This window comes from Ochlerotatus camptorhynchus, unplaced genomic scaffold (genome assembly GCF_037179485.1).
Source record: "Ochlerotatus camptorhynchus isolate MF236.1 unplaced genomic scaffold, CSIRO-AGI_Acam_v1.1 ptg000197l, whole genome shotgun sequence".
NCBI classification, from domain to species: Eukaryota; Metazoa; Arthropoda; class Insecta; order Diptera; family Culicidae; genus Ochlerotatus; species Ochlerotatus camptorhynchus.
This window is the reverse complement of record NW_027040687.1, coordinates 1230926-1255569: the sequence shown is the minus strand read 5'-3', so window position 1 is coordinate 1255569 and position 24644 is coordinate 1230926. Positions and strand designations below refer to the sequence as shown.

General features: G+C 42.0%; 1 protein-coding gene across 7 annotated transcripts in view; it reads right to left on the bottom strand.

Annotated features, from left to right (window-relative positions):
- Nrg (Neuroglian) overlaps positions 1 to 19157 on the bottom strand; it is a 161252-nt gene extending 142095 nt beyond the window's left edge. For 5 of the 7 annotated variants that reach the window (XR_010517718.1, XR_010517719.1, XM_065223815.1 and 2 more), the window contains exons 1-2: positions 19081 to 19153; positions 18133 to 18480 (exon numbers count right to left, since the gene is read on the bottom strand). The gene's annotated coding sequence lies outside the window, so the exon portion shown is untranslated. Of the gene's footprint in view, positions 1 to 18132; positions 18567 to 19080 lie in introns of all 7 variants that reach the window. The other 2 variants (XM_065223817.1, XM_065223816.1) reach the window with 2 other exon arrangements.
- Positions 19158 to 24644: the final 5487 nt, after the last annotated feature.

The window sequence follows — 24644 nt, the reverse complement described above, 5'->3', positions numbered from 1 at the left end:
GGAAATCCAGAACCTAGTTTTATGAATTGACTGCTTTTACGTATGTTCCGGATGTTTCAGTGGATCCCCCGCATCACGAATTCATACTGATGACTGATCAAATGTTTTCCAAACAAATCTGATCAGAAACTAAATATTGTTGTTTACTGTATTCAGTTTCAACCTTGATGCTTAACACATCCCAAACTGCAACAGCCTCTGTCATGCCTCATAATTTAAAGAAACCTTTATTTTTTCTTTGTGTTTTCCTTATAGTAACGTTACTTTTACATGATAAATGATATAATAGCTCTAAAACAATAGATACCGTAAACACAAATTAAAAATAACGGCGCCGGTGGTGTAGTGGTAAGCGTGATTACCTCTCACCCCAGCAGGCCTGGGTTCAATCCCAGTCGGCGCCGCCGGGATGTTCTGAGGCATAACATCTCTGATCACGCCTTCCTTCGGATGGGAAGTAAAGCCGTTGGTCCCCGGTTCATGAGTTGATGGGTCGATAGGTAGGGTCCAGGTGTGGGAGCTGCCTTCCTGGCACGTCGGTAGCATTGGTGCTCAGCACGGAAAACAAGATCGACGGAAAAAACAAACCAAAGGAAAGGACAAATTAAAAAAATGCAAACCATAAAAAATGTTGTTCACTTGTTGACGTTCGTCTGTGGTTTCTATATTGTACCCCCCCCCCCTTTGTGAAAACCGAAAATGGAACATGTAACAAAATTATGAAAGATTTTGAACCTTAATAACTCAGCTACCCCTGGACCAATTTCAATAAGTTTATCACCAATCGATCAGAAATATTTCTACGCATCTGTTAAGTTTAAGACTTCATCATTTTTCAAAATGTCACTGTTGAAAATTACACGAATATGCAAATGTTGCTATGATAATTAAAATTATCACCGATTGCCTACGAAAAGCGATTTCCCTAACACAGATTTCAAAGTTGCTCCCAACTGTTCGGGCTAGTTCTGGCACCGTCGGGGCACCCAGCTGCTAAACGAAAATTCATGAGAACGCAAACTCATCCAGAAGTGCGCGAAGCAAAGCTACCATCGCCGGGGCACCTTGCTGTTTCGTAGTTAGGGAATTGCGGCCACCGCCGGGGCTCCTAACTGACTGCTGCTGGTTGAATCATGCCTCCGCCGGGGCTCCCAGCTTATCTGTGACTTCCTAGTGACTGTTTCCTCTGTGAACATTGCCTTATTTTCGGCGAAAAACTCTTTTGTGACTTGCTGCTCCAATGCAGCACTAATATGTGAACTCCGTTGAAGTCGTCGTTTGGTAGTGCTAATATCATCATGAGTGACAAAGATATCTGTGGTAGCTGTGGCCGTGAAAATCCACCCACGAGCAAGAAGAGAAAAGGAGAGGCGAAGCAAGGAAGCAAGAAAACGGAGAACATCAGTTGGATAAGCTGTGACAGTTGCCTGAAATGGTTTCACACAACTAGCGTCCTAATCAGCGATCTAGTTTCACCTGAACTCAAAAACTTCTGGTATTTCTGTGAGACTTGCAGCATGCGAGGAAACCTAATCCCTAAACAACAACAGCAGCAACAGGACTCTACACCAGCACCGGACAATGACGCTCCCGAATGTCTGGTGAAGCTAATCGAAGAACTGTCGGCAGAAATGCTCAAGCTGCGTGAGGAGGTGGAAGTTTCACGGTCCTGGTGTAAGAAGCAAGTTGAACGTCTTCAGAATCGTGTGCTCGAGGTCGACAGAACATACGACCGGCAGTCTGTACAAACCAAGTTTCTCGAAACCATCGAACAGAAGATCGAAGCGATTGAATCGGGAGCCAAGCTTGCTGTCGTATCCTCGCAAAATGTCAACAGTTACAGAGTCGCTGTTAACAAAGTTTCATACCGAGCCGATGAGAACCTCGGAGCCATTGTGAGGAGAATTTTCGACTTCCTAGGTGTGCCTCACATCATGGCGAATGTTGTCAGGTATTTCCGTCTACCAGTTAGATCTTCAAAATGGTCGGATCGTTCGCTCACACCCACAATTGTCATCGTGTTCGACGGAAACGAAGCCAGGAATTCGACGCTGCGCGTGTACTACAAGAAGCACAGGGATGCAAAATTGTGTATGCTGGATGATGATCTTCCGCTAGACTATCGGTTCACTCTGAACGAAGTCCTGTCTCTCACAACTTTCCGAATACGGAACCTTGCTCTGAGACTTAAACACAAAAAAGTCATCAGCTCTGTGTTTATTCGAAATGATACAGTTTCCGTTCGTCTCATTGATCAATCCGAATACACGCTAATCAACGATACCAATCAACTCTTGGAACTCACTGGCTCGACAACAGAAGGTGAAAATTCATCGCTGTTCTTCGACGCACAGTCCTCAGTTTCTTCGCTTGGATTAACACCCTAATTGCACTACCATTTCGACGACTTTAATTCCACCAGATTACTACCTACCCAAAACAACTACGTATAGGACATCTCAACGTTCGCAGTCTCGAACGACATATTGATGGTGTCAAGTTAATGCTAGACCGTGACCAATACCATTTCTTCTGCGTAACTGAGACTAAACTGAGACAATTCTCACCGGCTGGACCTATTCGGATTCCCGCCTACAACTTTATCAAGTATTCGCTTTCGTCCGGACGTGGTAGCAGTACCAAGACGTGTGGAGGGGCAGGAATTTATGTTAAGAAAGGTATCAAGGCGGTGCCGATTTTGAAATCAACTTTCGACCCAACTTCCTATCAACCAACGGCTTGAATTTCTAGCCATCCAAGCTAGGTTTGGCGATACCAACACGTGCATCGTCGTGGTATACAACCCCTCTGGTTGCAACGCACTTTTTGCCCAACAATATGAAAAGCTTCTACTCGATCTGCTGGAACACCATTTTGACAGGACCTTCCTGGTTGGTGACTACAATATCAACGTCGCCGCGAGTCAACCCACTGCGAACCTACTTGCTTTGAGACGGATTCACACCACCTTCAAACTTACGGTGCTACCCACGTCGGCCACCCGGATCACTGAACACAGCTCAATTACCGTTGATCTAATGGTAACCGATCACCCACTGTTTACAAAAAATCCAAAGCTGTAAACGCGAACTCCATTTCCGATCATGAAGCTGTGTATTTGATCGCTGACGTGCGCATACCTGAAGCTCCACCTCGTCGTATGAAAGTACGGAATCTCGGTAGGATAGATCCCCTACGGCTGCAAGCTGATTTCCAGGCAAAGGACCTACAGCACATCTACCAAGAAGAAGACATCGACATCAAAACACAACTTCTCACTAGCGAACTTTATTCGCTTTTGAACCAGCATGCTCCGGAGCGGATAATTAGTGTTCGTGACAAACGCACGCCATGGATAACGAACGAAATCCAAGCTGCAATCACCTTACGGGACCTAGCCTATTCTCTCTATGTGCGAAATCCGAATCGTGTCAGAGGAGATGCTCAATGGCGAGACTACATCTCCAAAAAAAGTAGGGCCGGCACCCTAATTGGTGCTGCTAAGAAAAGGTATGCTGATTCGCAGTTTGGTATGGATCTTCCTGCTAAGCAGCTGTGGTGCAACCTGAGGAGAGAGGGCATACATAACAATGCAAAGAAGAATGTGGCCATGGAGGATTTTTATGCTGACCGACTAAATCAGTTCTTTGCTGAAGGCCATCACATGTTACAGCACAGGGCGGTACCTTCGCAAGCGAACACAGAATCCGATCGACCACCCGCAAATGTGCCCGACGGCCAATTCCAGTTCAGGCGCACTAACGTCAACGAAGTCACCAGGAAAATTTACGAGATTGGGACCAACGCGAAAGGGACGGATGAAATCCCCATCTCATTCATCAAGCTGCTCTGCCCGTTTATCCTCCCCCTCCTGACTCACATGTTCAATGCGATTATCGATGCTCAAACTTTCCCCTCCGTCTGGAAAAAGGCCATCGTTACCCCGATACCGAAATCATCGAACCCTACTTCACCCAAGGACTTCAGGCCCATTAGTGTCCTACCTGCGGTGTCTAAGGTACTGGAGAAGATTCTACTGTCGCAAATAACGGATCATCTCGATGTATCCGCACCCGCTCTTCTTGCCAAACACCAGTCAGGATACAGGAAAAACCACAGTACCACGACTGCTCTAGTCAAGGTTGCTCACGATATCCTCAACAACTTTGACGATAACAGGTGCACAGTAATGGTTCTTGTCGACTTTTCTTTGGCATTCAACTGTGTCAGACATGGTCTACTTGAAACGAAGCTGAGGAGGGAATTCGGGTTTTCAAACTCCGCGTGTAATTTGATTTCATCTTTCCTGGCGCGGCGAAGCCAGGTTGTAGACCTGGGTGGTACTCCCTCGAATCCCCGGAATCTCACCGACGGTACGCCACAAGGATCCTGTCTGAGCGCCCTGCTGTTTAGCCTATGCATCAACAGCCTGCCTGGTGTGCTAAAATGCGAGTATCACCTCTATGCGGACGACCTCCAAATCTACATATCAGGCCCCGCAAGCGAAATTAACAGGCTCATCGAAGCAATCAACCAGGATCTCCTCGCTATCGAACGTTGGGCCACTGAAGAGATAAACGAAGTCACCAAAAAGATCTACAATACTCTTCGTACGTTCAGGCGCTTCCGTGGAGTGCTTTCCAGACAGATTCGTATGAAGCTCGTCCAAGCTGTGGTGATGCCGTTCTTCGCATACTGCGACGTCGTGTACTACCCAGGACTGTCCACCGCGCTCAAGGCTCAGTTGCATCGATGCTTCAAGTCGTCGGTGAGGTTCGTGTATGGAATCCGAGGGCGTGACACGACCAGAGAAGTGCGACACACCATTCTCGGATGCGATCTGCCGGAAAACTGCCACCGTCGTATCTGCTGCTTCATATACGGGGCCTACCATGGAAGCCTCCCAGAGTACATCACGCAGTACACACCTAAAGGTCGGAACGAGCGAGCTAGATCCTTTGTCCTACCGCATCACACCACAAGTTCCCGAAAAAGTGTTCTAATAAAGGGTGTCCACGATGAAATTGCCACACTATGAAATTGCTCTAACTTTTTAACCGTTGGGTAGAATTTAATGAAAATTTGGGTGGATTTAGTTAATAGTGCATTATTTACATCCTGCAAGTTTTAAAGTCCTGTGATCAAAACTCGCGGAAATGGAGTCGAAAGAACAGCTCGTGCGTGATAAAATCTTGCGCATTCATCACGAGAACAAGGATCTCTCGCATCGTTCCATCGCTAAAACGTTAGGAATCGCGAATTCCACGGTGTCGCGAGTGATTAAGCGGTTCGAGGAACGGTTGACCACCGATCGGAAGCCCAGAAGTGAAGGAAAAAGTATTCCGTACAACACCAAAAATCACAACCGCGTAGTTGGGGCCTTCAACCGAAATCCGAACGCCTCCGTTAGGGATGTGGCTAAGAAGCTGCACCTAAGCCGAAGTTTTGTCCAGAAGGCCAAAACTAACGCTGGGCTTCGAACGTTCAAGGTACAAAAGGCCCCTAATCGCGACGAGAAGCAGAACAAGTCCGCCAAAACCCGTGCCAGGAAGTTGTACCTCAACATGCTGACGAAAGTTGAATGCTGCATCATGGACGACGAAACATATGTGAAGGCCGACTTCAAACAGATCCCCGGCAACCTGTTTTTCACGGCCAAGGATAAGTTCAGCGTTCCGGAGCATGTCCGCACTCAGAAGATGTCCAAATTTGCGAAGAAATTCCTGGTTTGGCAAGCCATCTGCACGTGCGGGAAGCGGAGTGCACCTTTCGTGACCCAGGGCACGATGAACGGACAGGTGTACATAAAAGAGTGTCTCCAGAAGCGGCTGCTTCCTCTCCTGAAGGCCCACAACGTCCCAACAATCTTCTGGCCGGATTTGGCCTCATGCCACTACTCCAAGGACGTGCTGAAGTGGTATGCGGACAATAAGGTCAATTTCGTGCCAAAAATGTTCAACCCTCCCAACACTCCGGAGCTCCGCCCCATCGAGAAGTACTGGGCGATTATGAAGCGAAGGTGCTACCTAAGGTAGTGAAGACAGTCGAGGAACTGAAGAAAGTATGGGTTTACATGCAAAAAACGGTTGATTCACAGGTTGTGCAGAATCTTATGGCCGGAGTTAAGGCCAAGGTGCGGGCATTTGCGTATGGACTGTAAATAAAATACGTGTAAAATGGTAAAATGAAGTTTAATAGTTATTTCTCAATCCCTGAAAATTTGATGGCAATCGGATGAAAACTCGAATTTTGCGAATCAATTTTGTGTGTGGCAATTTCATCGTGGACACCCTTTATTCGGAGCGTCCACCTGGAACGCACTACCACTAGCTACAAGGCAGCAACGGACTCTCACGTCGCTTAAAGCGTCGCTCCACAGAGCTGATTAATTCTCTAGGCTAATACCAATAGTAGCTGTCGATTTAAGAAATGTCAAATGTTTAGACTTAGACTTTAATTTCATTCTTAACTCCCCACTAAACTGATTCAAAATGGTTCCTTCCTTGACCTGATTTATGGTTCTGTAACTGACAGGTTTTCGTTATGCTATCAATAAATTACAAATTACAAATAAGCCCTTGGTTTTTTTTTTATTCGAAACTACTAAAAGGAGAATTACAATTAAATCTGAGAATAACTCCAGGACATCTTCCAAGGAATTCGGAAAATAAATTCAGTGGAGTTTTCCAAACAAATTATGAGAAGAAATCTAAGGAATTTGTGAGGATAAATGCCAATGAATTCTTAGGAGACTTTCAATGTGAGTAGAATTCCAAGGGAAGGAGTGAGATTCAAAAGAAAATCTGAAATGAAATCAATGAATATTTTGATAATCTTTCCAAAAGGTGGAGAATTTCAAGGTAATTCCGAGGAAAACTAAAATAAAATTGAATTTGGAGGATAGCTTCTTTGAAATTTACATTGAATATGGAATGGGCTGAGGTCTTCAGAACTTCCCAAATTTTGCCTGAAGTTAATGAAACTGCCTTGAAGTTCCGTAAAATTTTCTGATATATATATATTCAAAATTCCCTGACGTTTTTCGATCAATCATAGAATTCTTGGAATATCCCATAATTCCACGGAATTTCTTGTAAGTCGCTGCAGATTTGCTTAAGTTACTGGGATTATTCAGAAGCTATCGGATCGTCCTCGAAGTACTCGGAATATTCCGAATATCTTCGTTGAATATCATGACACTATCTAAATTCTAAGTTCTCTTGAATTTCTTGAAGATAATTAAAAGTTCTCGCATTTTTTTTAATTAATGGAACGTCGTTGATATTTTCTAATGAACTTAGCTAAATTTTCGCAGTTAAGATCGATCAGCCCAGCTTCCCACAGGAAAGCTAGAAGGGTTGTAATTCTGGTAGGATCGTTACCGAGAGCGTCGCGGATGCTTCCCGGGATGTCGTAGCGGGTTCTTGGTGCTTCGTAGTTCGGACAGTGGCAGATAATGTGATCCACCGTTTGGGGAATGCGGCATAGATCACAGATCCTATGGAATGGTCCGTTTCCCTTGTAGTTGTGGGAGATGTTTGTATGATGTGTTCGAAGTCGGGATGCTCTCGATGTAACGGTGGAGATGTCTCTTTTAATTTTTTGATGGCAGGGGTTTCACTGCCCGCCCAATCGCGAGCCCAACCTTCGTTGGTGATTTTTGATACCCATTTTTTGAGGTCCGGATCAGGTACAATTCGCGTGTACTTGGCCATGCAACGACATGAGTTGGCTAGTTGGTCCGCTTTTACGTTACCATGGACCCCGCAGTGTCCAGGTATCCACACAAAGACTGTTTTGTTTGGCGCGTGTTCCTGTATCGCCTGGATCCAAGGGTCACGGTGCTCCTCTGACCGTTATTATAAAAAAAAATAGTTCCATCAAAAGTGAGTATACCAATCGATTCGTTAGATCATTCTGCATCACTAAAAACAGAGAAATGAAATCACATATGCTTATTTTGCATGCAACATGACATGAAATGTCGATTGCAGTGTTTAATATTAATTACATGGTTCTAATTTGTAACGGTTGCTAATTTTTGGAATTAAAAAGGGGTTTGTACGTTAATTTAAGGCTTAAGTTTTATTTAAATTAACTAATAAACTTAAATATAATTAATGAATCTCAAAGTGGTTTAACACAAATGACCACTATTGTAGTCAACGACAGCACGCAGAAGTTGAAATTTGTATATCTTTGATGTTTTCGTGGTCTTGTATCTTTCCCAAGTCAATAAAAAGTCGCTGAGACCCGATTTGGACGCCTGCTCGTTGTGCCAACCCAAACCTTGTCCAGTTGCGTTACAAAACTCTTTCACATGAAACTTGGTTCTATGGCATTCGGACGATTTTGGAAGATGCAACATTTCCCAATATTCGACAAACTTATTAATATCTTCTTCAAATCCGGGTACAAGTTCGAATGAGAAGCATTTCTTGTACGCATTTTGAAAGTGTTTCAGGACCTATAAAAAGTAACAGTCATTAGTTTTATACCTGCTGATCGAAAAACAACTGTACCTTACATCGACATAGTTTAGCAAATCTTCGTTTTCTCGGAGAACATCGACAGCATCAAGAAGACTGTGACATGCTCGTCCTGTAAAACCGTATGTTCGCTGTTGATGTCGTACATGAGCCTTTTCGATCCATAAATCTGCCCAGTCTGGACTTTGTTTCTCCACTGCTTGAAAAACCATGCTCACGATCCCAAGTGTCACGTGAAGTGGAGGCGGAGGGTATACCAGCAAAAGAAGAGTGCTGTCTTGGCCGAAAACCAGCAGTGGTTTAATGCAGCTAGCATATTTTTTACGATTTTTGGAACATGGGTCTTTATTGGAATTTTCCCGAATGTTTCCGATCGGTCGCCACTCCACTTTGCAATGCAAGGTTTGATTTTTCTGTTACACAATATGGACAGGGGTGGGTAGATAAATGCGCCATTATTCCAATAATCACGTTAATGGTCTTTAAATCACCGGCAATAATCGATTCCAAGTGATTCAGCTTCAAAAGACCATTCCAGATTAGAAAAATATATTCATATTTTTCGGCAAGATTTGGAGCCAATGCCAAAATATGGAGGCGTTTCACGCCGCTGTCTTTAAAATAATCTGCTGAATTATTTTGGGTTTTGGATACAACAGAGAGAGTGATCTTAAAAAATCCTCCTCCACCGTCGATACCAAGTTTTATGAATAGTTCTTCCTCACTGGCGTGTCTACTTTTCTTGATTCGTTGAAGCAACTCAGGTATATTATTACAAAATATAACTGGAACATCAGCGCATTAACCAAGATGGACGTTTTCAGTTAGAAAAGAGCATTTTAATTTAGATTTTTTTAAAATATGTACCTTTTTGAGTATTACCTTTGGCTACTTCTCCTAGCTCTACAATACTAAACAAATCTCCAAGCTGTGAGTTCAGTTTGGAAAGCTTTCCTTTTAACCAGTTTCAAAGCTCACTCCACCTCGTTTTAAATTCATTCATGATGCCTGTAAATCAACGAACTAATAAGCAAATCAAAAGCTTCGGCAAATCCCAGTGGCGTCGCGTAACCTCACTTTTTACCTGTGCACCAACTTTCAAAACCAGATTTAATGCCATATTCATACTCGAATCGGTTGAAAAACACACTTAATCTTCTTGTTAATTCGATATCCATCCATTGCAAACAATATATGTATAATTGTTTATGTTTTGAGACTTGGTGCACAGGTAGATTGAGGTTAAGGCGACGTCACTTTGAACATATCTTCCGTCCGCGTGCGTTTCCGTTCTTTCAAAGATGCAGTAGAATTAGCTTTTAGAAATACGGATGGTTTTCCTCGACGATTTGATAAGCGAAGGTTTTCAGAACCTGTATGAATCAAATAAAACGTTAAAGCTACATTCTGAAATACATCAGTTGCTGTTTTACCAGAAGTTGAAAATTTTCCGGCTAGAAACTTTGACACAGCTGCTTCTGATGCCTTTGGTGGAGAATTATTTTCTTTCAGAATTCTTGCTAAATTTTCTGAACGCTCAGTGACAGTACAAACGTGATTCTTCCCTCGTCCGATTTCTGTTAGACAAGTATTACACATGCGTATGACCTCGCGTATGACTTTAGTAGTGTTTAAATTGCTCGGTTTTGAATTACGTTGGTTTTCCTTTCTAGGAACTGTTCCCGGTTGATTTTTACCATACTTTAGCTGGGCAGCCTCACAAACGTCACAAGTGCTCTTTGAATTTGTTCTCGTACTCTTAGAATAGTTAAACTTGTATTTATGTAGGACCACTTTTCTGCTATTTCTATTTACAGAACTGCAATAAATCCGACACTTGGCACATATTGAGAACGGATAATACCACTCGCGAACATCAATATTGCTTAAGTAATGATCCCTAATCACTTGACGTATTGCACTGAAGATCGGTCTAACGTTTTTTTGATTTGAAAGGCTTAAAATGCACACTTTTTTTTCTGATTGCGTGATTATCCATGATAAAATTTCAAGCAAAACATAGCGCGCTGCAACTCACAAAAGGCACGTTTGTCAATGCCTACTTGTGTTCTCTAAAAAAACAGCGAGTGTTGCGATTTGTGCATGTAAAATAAGAATACGTGATGGAATTTCCCTGTTTTTAGTGAGATTTATGCAGTTACGCCTTTAAAAGGGCCTAACTCGAAAATGCACCCTACGATTTGTTTTAATTTGTTTCAGAGATGCAGAATGATCTAACGGAACTATCGTATCGTACTCTAACGGAACTATCCACCTACACTCTTCTAAAGATCATTCTCTAGCTAATAAATCATCACACTAAAGCTTCATGTTAGCATTTCCAACCAACTCTGAAAATCGTTAACTTCGCGTATGAAGTAACATAAAAAACACTTTGAATGTTAATATATTTGTTACATTTGGCTTTAATGCCCTCAATGTGATATTTAAAAGTTAATTTATGGTCAAGTATTAATCCAAGATATTTCACTTGGTTTGACCAGGAAATTGGAACTCCGTTCATAGTGACTATGTGACTACTACTAGGTTTCAAAAACGAAGCTCTAGGCTTATGTGGAAATATTATAAGTTGAGTTTTGGAAGCGTTGGGAGAAATATTCCATTTTTGTAAATAAGAAGAGAAAATATCTAAACTTTTCTGCAGTCTGCTGCAAATAACACGAAGACTTCTTCCTTTAGCGGAAATGCCTGTGTCATCAGCGAACAAAGATTTGTGGCAACCCTGAGGCAAATCAGGGAGGTCCGAAGTGAAAATGTTATACAATATAGGCCCAAGAATGCTACCCTGAGGAACTCCTGCTCTAACAGGTAGTCGATTAGATTTGGAATTTTGATAATTTACCTGCAGAGTTCTGTCAGTTAAATAATTTTGAACTAATTTTACTTTAGAAAATTAAACTTTTTCAATTTAGCAATCAAACCTTCATGCCAAACACTGTCGAATGCTTTTTCTATGTCTAGAAGAGCAACTCCAGTTGAGTGGCCTTCAGATTTGTTTGAACGAATTAAATTGGTAACACTTAAGAGTTGATGAGTAGTTGAATGCCCATGGCGAAATCCAAACTGCTCATCTGCAAAAATTGAGTTCGTATTGATGTGAAGCATCATTCTATTCAAAATTATTTTTTTCAAAAAGTTTACTTATTGAAGAAAGCAAACTTATTGGACGGTAGCTAGAAGCTTCAGCTGGATTTTTATCCGGCTTCAAAATTGGAACAACTTTTGCATTTTTCCATTTATCAGGAAAGTATGCCAAATGGAAACATCTGTTAAATAATTTTACCAGGAAAGACAAGGTACTCTCTGGGAGTTTTTTGATGAGGATATAGAAAATTCCATCATCACCTGGAGCTTTCATATTTTGAATTTTTTTAGTTATAGACCTTACTTCGTCCAAATCAGTCCCCCAGGAATCATCAAAAATATTTTCCCGAGAGAAAATATTCCGAAAATCCCGAGCAACCTGATTCTCAATAGGACTAGTAAGACCCAAACTGAAATTATGGGAACTCTCGAATTGCTTAGCAAGTTTCTGAGCTTTTTCCAAATTTGTGATCAAAATTTTACCACCTTCTTTAAGCGCTGGAATTGGCTTTTGAGGTTTTTTCAAAATTTTTGTGAGTTTCCAAAAGGGTTTGGAACTCGGGTCTAATTTAGAAACATTATTTTCAAAAGTTTTGTTCCTCAGGGCAGAGAATCGCTTTTTAATTTGTTTTTGCAAATCCCGCCAGATAACTTTCATGGCAGGATCGCGTGTTCTTTGAAATTGTCTCCTACGGACATTTTTAAGACGGATCAAGAGCTGAAGATCATCGTCTATTATAATTGAATCGAATTTAACCTCGCATTTTGGTACTGAGGCAGCTCTTGCTTCAACTATAGAAGTAGTCAGAGATTCAAGAGCATAATTAATTTCATCTTTGGTTTGCAAAGGAATGTTTGGATCGAAGTTATATTCCATAAATGTTCGATATTGCTCCCAATCAGCTCTATGGTAATTGAAAGTAAAGCTGTTGGGATTAGAAATTATTTCTTGGGATATTTCAAAAGTTACTGGAAGGTGATCAGAACCGAAGTTAGCATGGGTAACCAATTGGCTACAAAGATGACATGAATCAGTTAAGACCAAATCAATAGTTGAGGGATTTCTTGCAGAAGAAAAGCATGTTGGGCTGTTTGGATATTGAATAGTGTAATAACCTGCAGAACAATCATCAAACAGAATATTACCATTGGAATTGCTTTGAGTATTATTCCATGAGCGGTGTTTTGCATTAAAATCACCAATAATGAAGAATTTAGACCTATGACGGGTAAGTTTCTGAAGGTCACCCTTGAGAAAATTCTTTCGCTGGCCTACGCATTGGAATGGCAAATAGGCAGCTATAAACGTAAGTTGTCCAAATTTTGTTTCAACAGAAACTCCCAAAGTTTCAAAAACTTTGGTTTCAAATGAAGAAAGTATTTTGTGTTTGATTCGTCTATGAATAATTATGGCAACGCCACCACAGGGTCCATCAAGACGATCATTTCTATAAATTAAATAATTTGAGTCCTTCTTAACCTTATGGTCAGGTTTAAGGAACGTTTCAGTTATAACGGCAATATGCACGTTATGAACTCTCAAAAAGTTAAATAGCTCGTCTTCATTATCTTTAAGAGATCGAGCATTCCAATTTACAATATTTAATGCTTTAAAATCCATTACTGAATTTTAAAGTCATGACAATATTATTTGCAAATTTTACTCCAGTTTGAATAGCATCAAACATGGAGTTAGATTTAAGCATATCAGAAATCATGTCAATTAATGAATTCTGTAAAAATTCCATTTTGGGGGCAGTTATGCTTCCTAAGTCAAAATTGTCAAAACTTCCGTTAGAATTACGTTGGTTAGTATTTTGATTTCTACCTGCTGCAATAGCAGCATAGGTAGCTCCATTAACTCGCTGAACATTGTTAGCAGCGAGGGGAGTAGGTACAGATGAAACATTTGAAGCAGGGGAGATATTTGTACCTACGGGTACGAATGTAGAATTTGTTCCTCGCTGACCGTTGTTAACAGCAGAGGAATTTGTACCTGGTCGGAAACGTGGAGCGTTTCCTACCTGACGGTTAGAACGAGATTGTAGGATCGCTTTGCGAGTCTTACATTCCCAAAAATTGGATTTGTGGTTTTCACCACAATTTGAACATTTAAATTTCTTAGGATCTTCCTTCACAGGACAGTCGTCCTTTGCGTGAGAGGAATCACTACAATTCATGCATTTAGCTGGCATGTAGCAATTTTTAGTTCCGTGACCCCATCCCTGGCACTTACGGCACTGAGTGAGGTTTTGGAAATTTCCTCCAGTCTTCCTGAAGTGTTCCCACTTCACTCGGACATGGAGCATAAGGCTAGCTTTTTCTAAGGCCTTAACGTTGTTTAGTTCACTAGACTTGAAGTGAACTAAATAAAAATCATTAGAAATCCCGTTGCGCGAATCGCCAGGACGGGATTTCATTTTCATTTTGATTACTTGGAGTGGCACAACTCCAAGTAATATTGCCAGTTCATCTTTGATCTGATCCAGGGATTCACCACTGGGCAGTAATTCCTTGACAACCTTGAACACACGTTCAGTTTTGGTGTCATAAGTAAAAAATTTGTGCTTCTTCTCAGTAAGATACTTGAGAAGACATTTAAATCCGTCCAAGGTTTCAGCCAATACACGGCATTCACCCCGACGTCCAATTTGTAGTGAAAACTTAACTTTCACGAAATTCAAAAGTTCCATGCGAAGAGCATGGAAATCGGTAGTGGTTATCACAATAGGGGGAATCTTTTCCTTCTTGGCATTAAGCCGGGAAAGTTTACTAGAATTTTTCTTGGATGATGGATCATTCTCATCATCCGTGAGCAAATCAAATTGATTACTCAAATTAATTTCTTCAGAAGGGGGGTCAAGAGTTTGCCCCTTTCTTTTGCGTTTAGGCGCCATGGCGGCAGTAAATTTTTTATCCAAATCGACTTCCAAGCAGATTACTATAAGAATCTGAAGGATCGAAGAGGAATTTTCCAAATCGATATCCAAGAAGGATTACCTCGGGTAGGGTCCAAACAAGGATCGAAGAGGAATAAGAGGAGTTGAACAAGGTAGAAAATTTTTACAGGTTGAGCACTGAAAAGTGCTGCTTAAATTTGTTGTAGCTTTAGGTAGTAGTAACACTTCCTTAAGCAAAAAGCAAATAGATCCGCACGGCAAGAGAGCACGATGCGGACTGAACTAATTTTTTTTATAATAACGGTCAGAGGAGCACCGTGAGGGAGTTTGCTCGTATCGGATTCCAGTGCGACTGCCACACTAGCGGAGTCGGTGAAGATGGCTATTGGTCGATCTTCGGGAATGGTGGCTGCAATGAAGGTGGCAATGGCTTCCGCCGAGAAAATTGAGCACTGATCCGGGAGTCTATGGCATTCCGCGAGGTTTGAGCCGAAAAAATGGGCTTCCGAACCATCCTAGTACCAAATGGTGTTTCCTCCATATTTACGCTTCTGGAGTTCTAGTACCGCTTGTGCCACCGCTGAAGGATTGGCACCAGCTCTGAATTGGTGTTTGATTGTGTGGTCGGTCAGAATCTTCGGCTTGTTCCAACCCCTCGCTCCGATCAAGTAAACTTTGGATATTGGGGGGAGAGTCGGGTTGGATGCTTACATGAGTAATTGTTCGCCTCCGTGAGAAGGGAATCTTCCTCGTCGTCCACTGATGTCTACTGGTAAAGTCCGATGGCTCGTTGGCAGTTAGTTTTGGAGTTGAAGCGATCGAAAGGGAGCAGTCCTCCCAAGGTATCGATTGACTCACGCAGCAGTCAAGTTGTCAAGGAACTACCGCTCAAGGTATCCATAAACTCTCGCGTGAGTCAAGCTGTCACTCACTAGGGATTGTATTGACACACTAGAAAAGTTGACTCTCACATGCAATCTCTTGAACGATCGTCAAACGGATTAACCGCTCCTACCAGATTTCGTTCCAGTGTTCACTCGGCTGTCAACACAAGCAGGCCACTCTCGGTTTGCGTCACGTGATCGTCTATTTACTCGGCAGCAACCATTGTGTGGTCCACCTCATTGTTCTTCATCGGCAGTTCTTTCGGTCGATGCGTCTTCGAATTTGGAAAGCAACCATTTCGTGATGAGTGTGTGAGTGATGACAACGTTTATCGCCCATAATTGCAATGGAAGCGCTCTGCCGTCCGTTGGCGATACTGCCATACAATGAAACCCCTGGAAGCGGCTCCCGTTCTGATGGAGGAGGCTTATTGGATAGCGGAAGATAAAGTGTTTATTATCAAATAAATTAATAAACAACACATTTCGTGACAATTTGGATTCTTAACCGTTTCCCAATTGGGAGCAGTTTGTGCCATTGTCGTGTCCGGCGCTTTTTATTATTTTGTTATATGCCTTCTTCCAACATCAAGCTCTAACGTCATTCCACAAACTGAGGTTTCGTGGCATTGTTATCATTTTAACGGTGCTTTGATGAAATTGGACCATCTCACAGTCATCATAGAATTCTTCTCAGAACTACCTTAATCTAGAAGCGGATTCAAAACAAACTGTCTTGGCAAGCTATACTTGCCTTACCAATCAGGCTAAGGCCTTGATGTCCTCTGCTGTCCGAAGAAGTCGTCTTCACTCTACTCGATCCATGGTTAGTTTTGTCGCCAGCCTCGTATCGCAACCCGGGAAGCCGAGCGATTTGCAGTTCCATGTTCTGAGTTTTCAATCGTATTTCTTTCTTCGGTATTTGCAACCTTATATTTTTTCCAGGGCGGCTTGTTAGGCTGTCTCGCCAGGGAACCATCGTGCACAGCTCTGTTTAGACTCCCACTCTGGCACTAGAACGGTGATCTGCCGCTCCTAACATGGATAACAGACGCCGTTTTGAGCCACACCTCCATGGTGAACAGACGCTCGGGTTTGGTGAAGCATTTCCTCTATCACCGTACTATGGTTACCGCGGCAGTGTTCGCGTCGCTATTGCCGGACTGGAAACATTGCCCAGGCTACGCCACCCAGCTGTGTCCATGTTTCAGCTGGTAGTCTTTTGTTATCATATGACTCGGGGAGGCGTGAGGTAGGAACTTGTGAGGATCAGAGCTAGCTATCCCGCTCCTTCCAGGTTGTCAACTCACCACCATTTTGTAGCCCTGCCTCAGTGACCTAGACATACTCTGCACTGGCAACACTGCCAATGCAATCAAGATAGGCGCTGCTCAATTGACTTTTTTCTCCAAATGAAGGCGAAGTATATTTTATCCCTCGGCTTCTACCGATTGACTACTCCATTGGTTTGCATATGGGCCGCAATTCTCTGCTGAAAACCACTTCAACAATCGGTTGAGCTCATGGGACCTTCAAGACAATTGGGTTGTTTAATTTCGAAAAACATACCGGTTTTTATACATCATCTGAAAGAGCTTCTTTTTCTGAGCTCAACAATATTTTTATCGATCTCATAAACATGCTGCTCGATTATTAAATCAAGATTTAAATTTTTAATTGTTGACACTAAATCATTAGATGGCAGCTCGCTCCCATATAAAGTCCCACCGAGGGGCACTAAGATGGTGATTTTTGCTAATGTAATCACACTTATTTAAATAGCCCCAGTGCACCAAAATTGATGAAATTTTGGATTTCAGTTCCATTTTTAATGCAGATTACGATTACGTCAATACCCCTGAACAACCCAATCTAGCAAGACTTGAATTGCCACAAAGTAAGAAATTCAGTTCGATGAAAAGCACGGTTCAAACAAGAAAATCTTCTAATCGAAGGACAAAGAGTACGCTAAAGTACTCCAAGGAAACGACTGGAATTGGGCTCAATTTGGCTTCCTGGTCATAAACGTTTATGATTCGCTCTCCCAGCAACCTATTGAGGAAACGTTAAGATGGTAGCCCGCCAGATGCAGCGGTGCTGAAAGTTCCGCTTGAAATTCCACTCGTCGCGTGGAGTTTGAACAAATTTAAGCACCTGCCGAGCCTACATGACTGAATGAGCTACAGTAATTCCTGAGGGATTTAATGGATCCAAACCAACAGCGACTTCGACAAGGAACTTAAGTTAGACAGCCCGATCCAAAACGAGCAACAAGTTTTTGATTAACATTTTCTTTTAAAATTTAACATTGCTCGACACAGGATATTTTCTCCAGCTAAGTCGCTAAGAGAGCGTGAGCTTCCAGTTAAAAGCAACTTGATTCCCAACCCACTAAAAGAACCCAACCATGTGCGTGTTTACGGCCTATGAAAAATGTTATACATTTTTTCTACTTTGTCCCGTTTGCCCTTCCCGCGCTCACTTCCCACCTGGTCGCCTGTTTTCCACTTCCACCGCACCGACGACAGACGGCGGACATTTCGCCCCTGCTATACGGTACTGTTGCCAAGTCGTGGAGTTTTCGATCACGACATCAGCCCGTCACAATGATTCCCGGCACCCTCAAGCCGGGACCCTCCCCCTCGCCACCCCCGAACAGTCAGCCGACCCGAAAGGAAAAATCGATTTTCTCCAAACAGAGAAGAGTAGCGTGAAATATTTTCCTCTTATAACCCTGACCACAAGGGAACTTACTTTTTCGATTTTACACGACGAGCCAGCGGTCCGCTTCCGGATTTCCAAGACTCTCCGGAACGGTTCACACACCTTTCGGCCTACAAATTAACAAAAATGCACACACTTTTCTTCTTCTGCTGTCGCTTTTGCTTCGATCTTCTTTCCTTCGGTTGTTTGTTTCCCCCTCATTCACCACACACAACAAGAAACACGACGGCTTCTCTTCGAGTGCTTCTTCGCCAACAACTCGCTCGCTCGCTCCACCTCTTCCTCTCTGCCAGGCTGCACTCGTTTTTTTCTTCTTCAACGGACACACAATTTTATTCGGGCGGGGGTCAAAATGATGTCATCACACTAAAATTACCACTATGAATAAAAATAACAATAATGAAAAAGACTCGAAATTGAAAATCTGTTCACCCAAAACTGAATGAAAACTGACACTGTTTGCGCTAAAGAAAAAAACAAATCAAAACAAATTAAAACACTGGAAAATGGAAATATTGACACAATTTTGACGTTTGTTCAGGGAAAATCCTCGCGAAAATTTGCAGCTGGTCATCAAGAACAACCACCTCCCCCTGCTGTGGCTGCTAAGTGTATTCGCATCGATCTCACTTCGCCACTATTTTCATTTTAGTTTTTCAATCTGCCGGAATAACGGGTCTTCTCCGTCGTGGGGCCTCGAAATTCCGCCGATGTTTCTTCGCTGGGCTCCAATCCACCGCGCGCGCACACACATTCACAAGACTCTTAGCAGCAGTCACACAACCAGTCCATCGGAGTCTCTTTGGGTGCGGCGCTTCCAATCGGAATCGACGGAAAATCTACTTTCCATCCATGTCACGGCACCCGCTTCGATAAAGTTCACTAATTCCCATCACCGACTGCAGGAGTTTTCCATATTCCGCACAGAATTTCCTTCCAGCAGTTGAAAATTTTGGTGAAATTATTTTTCAGACTAACCCGTGCTGCGACTTTTTTCACGACGTTCGTTCGGCCATACTTTTCACTAGCGAATGAATGGACACGACCAGGCAAGACGGGAACCGAGCTCAAGTCCATGTCCAAGTGTTGAGGAAAACCGAGAGCTGATGGGGTGTCGTACCAATCCGCATGCAGCTCCGAACAAGAACAAAAGTGTGCGTGCGTGTACGAATAGGGAAGTTTATGTTCCGTCGGAAGCGTGTGTGTGTGTGTGTGATGTGTTCTTGTGGTTGAAGCGGATCGTTTTGTTTTCCCATCGGCGGTCGGCCGTGTGCGTGCTAACTAGTGGTACATTACGAAGCAGCAACTGTGTTTTGTTTTGGTGTGAGAGATAAACATTGACGACTTACGAGCAGGCTTGAAAGATTGGCTGTGTTTAAATTTATCTTGCGGGATTGGGTACTAAATTGCAGAATGTATAAATTCCCGGGAACAAGATGTACACGGACGATAATAGCGACTCATAATTGAGTTAAATTCGGCACTATTTTGCAAAAAGTGGATTTGCTCACAAAGTGAGGCTAATTTCATTCTATTATTCAGAACCTAATTTCAGAAACTATACCAATAGAAAGAAGAAGACGAACTCATAAAAACAAACTTATGCCTTCTTCAGACTACACAGTTATAACATGTTATAGCGCTATCTTGATGGTGGTTTCTGTGTTACAATTATTTGACAACCGTTATAACATGTTATAACTCTCCAGTCTGTACAGCGTTTTACGGTGTGGTTCAATCCACAACAGAAAAATTTGAAGAAAGCCCAAGTTACAGTCGGGTTCCTACCCGTATTCCATTATTAGGATTTGCCCATATTCCTTAATTTGAATTCCTAGATGCTTGAGCCACAGAGAACAGACGTCCAACTTCCATCAGAAACTTGTGTAGAGATAAGTGGGAACGTCACCGTTACGTAGCGCTAGCATCTCCTGATTTCCTCTATAAATTTTCCAATTTCGACCAATTTGGCGCTAGTATCGATAAATTTTCGGTTGAAAATTACCACTCGGCGCTACCGGCATTTAGTGTCTACTGTAAGTTGTGCAACGCCAGCGCAATCCTCGGCGCCATCATGTTGTCAAAGAGGGTTTTTAAGTGAGGAAGTCGGCGTTGGTGGCGATTAAGTCGAATAGGAATCTTTACATAAGTTTTTACAGAAATTTAGTTTGAGCCTCAACGTCTGTTCTCTGTGCTTGAGCGTTGGCAGCTGGATGCTATCCTTTTTCAGCAAACTAATGGTGTTCAAGTATCCGAAGAAAAGAGTATGGACGAAAAAAAAAACATCCGGGAATAAGAATTCTTAACTGTACACAAAAAGGAAAACACTGATCACAAATTTGCTAAACTATCATCACATGCAACCAACAGTATTGGATCAACAATATAAATGGACCTAAAATCAAAATGTAAACATTGTGTAAATCGCATTTTAATTCCTAACACTATTTTTTATATCCTATTTTTAGCTAATAATCGAAATATTTTAAAGAAGCAAGCCATAAGAAGCCTATTATCACAGAGAACAGACGTGGAGGCTCGAACTAAGTTTCTGTAAAAACTTGTGTAAAGATTCCTATTCGACTTAAGCGCCACTAACGGCGACTTCCTCACTTAAAACCCTGTTTGACAGCCTGATGGCGCTGGCGTTGCGCAACTTACACTAGACACTAAGTGATGGTAGTGCCTCGGGTAGTGCCAAGTGGAAATTTTCAACAGATAATTTATCGATACTAGCGCCAAATTGGCCGAAAGTGCAAATTTGATAGAGGAAATCAGGAGATGCTGGCGCTACGTAACGGCGACGTTTCCACTTAACTTTACACAAGTTTCTGATCGAGCTTGGACGTCTGTTCTCTGTGCTATTGTGCAAAATAATTGTTTGCGTTTAGGTCCTATTTGGTTGCAGTGAGGATGCAGTCTCAGGCGAGCTTTCAGGTGGAGCAAAATTAGGTGGAAGACAATGCGATGGCACTAAGCAAGGATAACTACACGAGCCAAAATTATAGTAAATTATTGAACAACATTAACACGATGAGGATGACTATAATACCCCGTTCACATTACAGCGTATATCACGTGATATACGCTGTCTTGCAATGAACACTCATACATCTAGTTTTCACTGGAAATCCTATGTATGAGTGCTCATTGCAAGACAGCCTATATTACGTGATATAGGCTGTAATGTGAACGGGGTATAAGACAGCTTTAATGATTATTTCATCTCAAAGTTGAAAAGCAGTTTTCTTATTTAGATGGTTTGGGATCGATGATTAGGTACAATGAGAATCATTATTGAATTTATAAAGCATTAAAACCAACAACAGTGAGATCACAGACAAACAAACGCAAATCTTTGTTCTCAATCATCGTACACGCATTTTATGTTCAACTTAACAACTACCGGTGGTCAGATCTCACAATCAGGGTTACCAAAACTACAAATAAATCTGTATTTCTCAAGGGGTAGGTCACTCCGCACACCAATATTGGGTCAACATTTTTCTCAGTGTGCCGCAAGTGTACCGCTGGTTTGCCGATTGTGCCGGCATTGCAGGGCATAGAGCAAGCTGCGATTTTCCAAAAAATACGAATAGTATGGTATATTTGGCAACCCAGTATTTCTGACAGCTTGAATGTTTAGGCTTGCCATCGCAACGGCACCCAAAATGTCCAATATCGTACTCGATAAGGATTTCTTTTACCGACGAATAAAACACCTCTACGCCAGCTGGAAGGAACCAGAGTTTTCCCATGATGATTTGCTGCAGGTGGATTGCATTCTGACGGCGGTCGGCGTAGACGAGGAAACTATGTACAGCAAATCAACCTCGCTGAAGACCTGGCTGCTGGTATAGGGGCTGATCGATAAGATTACGGTGTTGTTCGAAAAGTCAATCTTTTTCCTGACCAGCAAGAAGAAGGTCGATTTCCTGAAGCAGATCCAATCGCGTACATCATGCCCTCCAAGGAGGACTCCGAGTCACCATCAGACGGTAGATGTATTCAACAAGTACCTACAAGTCCAGCTACTCCCAATGTTGCTGGTCAATCCGACGAAAACGATTCAGAAGCATTACACTTTACTGCTCAATCTAGAAGAGGAACTGCTGAAGGTGAAGGTGAAGGTGCAAGAAGCTCTCGGAGGTTTTCGACGGAATGGTTTATGCCAAGAAAAAAGATTTCAAATTAAGACGTGTGGTTTTACCATCGGGTTGGAATTCTGGGAGAATTCGATCGTTGTACCTGAACAAGTGAAATTCAGTTTAGAAATTGTAAGTTAATTAGGTCGAGTTGCAGCAATAAACATTCCGGGTGATTTTGCCATGAAAATTAGTTCGTTATTGTTCAAATGAATTTGGTTTGGTAGCCGACAAATTGACCAACTACTTTTAACGGCACAATCACACGGAATTTTTACTACTTCCACTCAACCTAATAAACTTTTATTTTTATTACAAAAATCGAAAACCATTTATTTCATCTCGTATAAGATGACACGTATCCGAAAATAAAACTCCTCAAATTTAAACCGAAATCTCACTTCAAATTTACATACATCGCATCGGTGGTAAGGCCACAGTTGTTACCCTTCACCGCCATCAAAGCATAACCATCGTTGCCCTAGAGGTTGGACCAGGAATCTTCTCCTTTGAGTTTTCCGTATCCAATCGCCACCATTGCATGATTCAATCCATCTCAATTCTTGCATTCCGGTTCGTAGTACACTCCATTTGCGTACCCTAATAAAATTGTTATGGTTATTTTGCTTAACGACGTGTTCCGGGTATCATCCAAACCATTTGTGGAATGGTTCTATTATTTGGGTTGTCGTTCGTTTATGGTTATTTTTTATTAGGGTAGCAGCTAAAATACTTGTGACCGGCATCGAAAGCAATCGACAGCCCTCTGAAATACACAGTCAAATAGCACGTAATGTTGTGAACAACTTCAATAACAGCAGTCCAGCAGTGCTCCCATTTTATTTAATGAACAATCCAATGCCTACGAGATTGTACCATAGAGGTAACTCCAACAATCAATACGAAACTAACGATTTTAAATTGGCTCACCACTTTAGTAGCCTATTGGTCCCAAGCAAACGATTAACGTACCCTATTCTAGTCGAAATTCTAGTACTACGCAATGTTTGTTTTGATTCGCTATGAAAGTTTGACAGATAACATCAGGGGTGTGTGGATTCATGCAGAACATGCAGGGGTGAGTGAAATAGCTTGGGACTGCTTGGGACCGTTGTTCTGGTACTGAGTGAGCCAAAAATAATAATGATTTTCTTCGGGACCCAGTGGTCTTAGAGTTACCTCTATGGTAACACTAAGACCACTGGGTCCCGAAGAAAATCATTATTATTTTTGGCTCACTCAGTACCAGAACAACGGTCCCAAGCAGTCCCAAGCTATTTCACTCACCCCTACATGTTCTGCATGAATCCACACACCCCTGATGTTATCTGTCAAACTTTCATAGCGAATCGAAACAAACATAGTGTAGTAATAGAATTTCAACTAGAATAGGGTACGTTAATCGTTTGCTTGGGACCAATAGGCTACTAAAGTGGTGAGCCAATTTAAAATCGTTAGTTTCGTATGGATTGTTGATTGTACTGAAGGTGTGCCGATGGATGTGCCCAAGCTGTGGCGAATCTACTTGGAGAACTCTGTGCTGAGTGACTTACCCCTTGGTATTTCTACAGATTTTCCAGAGTTTTTAAAACCAAGATTCTGTATTCACAGATTACAGATTTCTAGGATTTAAACAGATTAAACAGATTTTTAAAATATACTCAAACATTTAAAAAATAAAGTTGAGATCTTTAAAAACAAAACTTCATTATTTTCACTCATTTTACCATCACCAACTTATGTATCTAAGCATGTTTTTTTTGCGAAATTAAAAATGAGAATGAGAACTGACAGAGGTATTCTTTTTTGCCAAACCATAAGTAATTTATGATACATATATTTTTATCTATTTTTTGTCTCTATCAGAAAAATTGCTGAATCACTTTTCAAATGAAATTTTTAAATTATCAACACAGATATCATCACAAATGTTCTGGTCACCATCTAAGATGAAAAGATTTTTTTGAGCAAAAACGCAGATTTAATTTTGGCAACCCTACTCACAATGTAATCCTTTGGCTTCGCTTTCCTGGTGATCCTTCGGTTCTACTCGAAAAACCAGTACTGTGGACTGTATTAGCTCAGCCCCAAATCCTCCTACCGGTTGTGATTTTTAAATAACATCAACGAAGGAGTCGCAGAGAGATCTGTTATTTTCAGCGCTATGGTTGCCAGCAAGCATAATTTTTCGATTAATGTATTGGCAGCTCGGTCGCCATGAATAAACACCCTCCAACACTCAAAAACACACAAGAAACCTCGCAAAAAACACAACCATTACAGTCACAAGGTGGCAGAGTGACTTACCCCCAAAACCTCATTCTTTTTCGTCAATGACAAAGATTCATTTGGTAAATAACAAAACGTGTAATTTTATGCATTCATTCACTTTAACAG